General features: G+C 53.3%; 1 non-coding gene across 1 annotated transcript; it reads right to left on the reverse strand.

Moving 5' to 3' along the window:
- Positions 1-1,811: 1,811 nt before the first annotated feature.
- Positions 1,812-2,006, reverse strand: LOC122232171. The gene has a single exon (XR_006209528.1). It is a non-coding gene; the product is annotated as a U2 spliceosomal RNA (small nuclear RNA).

Consider the following 2,006-nt stretch of genomic DNA (forward strand, 5'->3'; position numbering starts at 1 on the left):
GATGCCCGAGTGCTTAGGGATGTCCCCTCGGCCTGCAGAAACAACAAAACAAAACAAAACAAAACATGCCACCGGCTACTCTAGGCATCCAGGCTTCTTCTCGTTGGCGATCCAGCCTCTGATTAGCACCGTCTAAGGACTGGCCCTGATGGGGTCATGTGCTCTGCCTGGGATCAGTCCATGTGCCACTGGATGTGGACACTCTGATTAGCCCGCCTGAGCCAGGCACCCACCCCTGCAGGGGAAAGGTGAGCCCCGGTTGATGACGTCTCCATCAATACCACTTAGAGCACTTCCTCAAGAGACAAAAAGGTGCCACGTGTCCAAGATGTAGTTTTAGTTTTCCCTCTCCACCCCCACCATCACACCCTCTTACCTCACACCTGGATCAGTCCAGACAGCTCCAAACTAGTTTCTCTGCCTCCACCCTCCCCTCCTCCCATCCCACCCAGGGCCCCCGGCCTCTCCCAGAGGCTCTTTCTCTGTGAAGAGACACTTGGGGGTCCCAGCATTCTGCTTACAAGTGACCTTTTAGAAGGCAAGACCCAGGTCTGAAGGAAGGTCCGGTTCACAGATTAAAGACCTGGCATTGAGGATCAGCCACGTCACCGGGGCAAAGGAGGAGAACAGGCCTGCCCAGTCCCAACCCTTGCCTGCTCGCTATACCCTCCGGTTGCAGGTGCCTTTCCCTCTGGGACAAATGTCCCCTGGTAGCCACGGGCAGGGCGGGAGTACACCCAGCAGGTCGGACCCGGGAGTAGAGACCAGCCAAGACTGTCCCTGTGGTACTGTGGGGGGTCTTGTTCCCTGCGGCCCATCCTAATGGCGGGACTCCTTTGCTTTCAGCAAGAGAACTCCGGCTTGCATAACGTCATCCTGTGGCCTCCAGACCCTGAGCCTGCGCAGGTACGCGAAGTGTGCTGTGCGTGGTCCGCATCTCAGCCCCCTTCCTAACATCTAGATGTTTGCAGCCTTTGCGTGTGGCACGTTCCTTTACACTTTCAGGTTTGCTGCTCCTCCGCCCATCGCTTCCTTTCATCTACCTCAAATGAGTTGTAAAACAGTAGAATCTGCAATACATGCTTAAGTTTTTTCTAACGTTTATTGATTTTAGAAAGAGAGAGACAGAGAGAGAGAGGGAGAATGAGCGGGGGGGAGAGGCAGAGAGAGAGGAAGACACAGAATCGGAAGCAGGCTCCAGCCGTCAGCACAGAGCCTGATGCGGGGCTCGAACCCACAAACCTCGAGATCATGACCTGAGCTGAAATTGGACGCTTAACCGATTGAGCCACCCGGGTGCCCCCGGCAATATGGGTTTAGATTTTTTAAGATGACATTTTGGTGCGCTATGCTGTGAGATGCTGAAGGAGGCTTATGCTTTCCACGTAACGCAGATGCTGGGAGCCAACACTAACCTTCCACACTCATCGGCTTTGCGTTCCCTTGTCTTGGAGTGCGGCTTTTATGGAGTGGGGGTCCCGTCTACACCACCAGTGGGCAAAACTGATGTGTTGTAAAAAAAAAAAACAAAAAACAGATTGCATTCTGAGTCCATTGTCAGCATCGTCGTGCAGCTGGCTGAGTCTCAGAATTTAAGCTCGGGCTGAAGCGTTTGACATCTGCTGGGGAAGTGGGCAAGTTCGGGGCCCTGCATCCATTTCAAGGAGATTTTTCCTGGAGAGAATGTCAGGCAAGGTTGGTGTGTGCTTGTGGGCGTGGTCAGCGTGAGGCAATAAAATGCCTCCTGCTCTGAAAGCCCATCACACCTAGGGAGGAGGGTTAGGCTCCTAGGGGACAGGTTCCTGGCTTTAAGGAAACAGCAGCTGCACCCTCGAGGGTGGCTGGATGTCCCACCAAACAGGGATGTCGTTGTCGCAAACTGACCTCTGTGCTCCAGAGCCAAAATATAACATGAAGACAGAGTTTGGGGATAAAAAGGAACGAGAGTTTTAAACTGATAAGAACAGATACTACACTTGATCTTAGCCAAAAGGCCGAGAAGCGAT

Source organism: Panthera tigris, chromosome D2 (genome assembly GCF_018350195.1).
Source record: "Panthera tigris isolate Pti1 chromosome D2, P.tigris_Pti1_mat1.1, whole genome shotgun sequence".
NCBI lineage: Eukaryota > Metazoa > Chordata > Mammalia > Carnivora > Felidae > Panthera > Panthera tigris.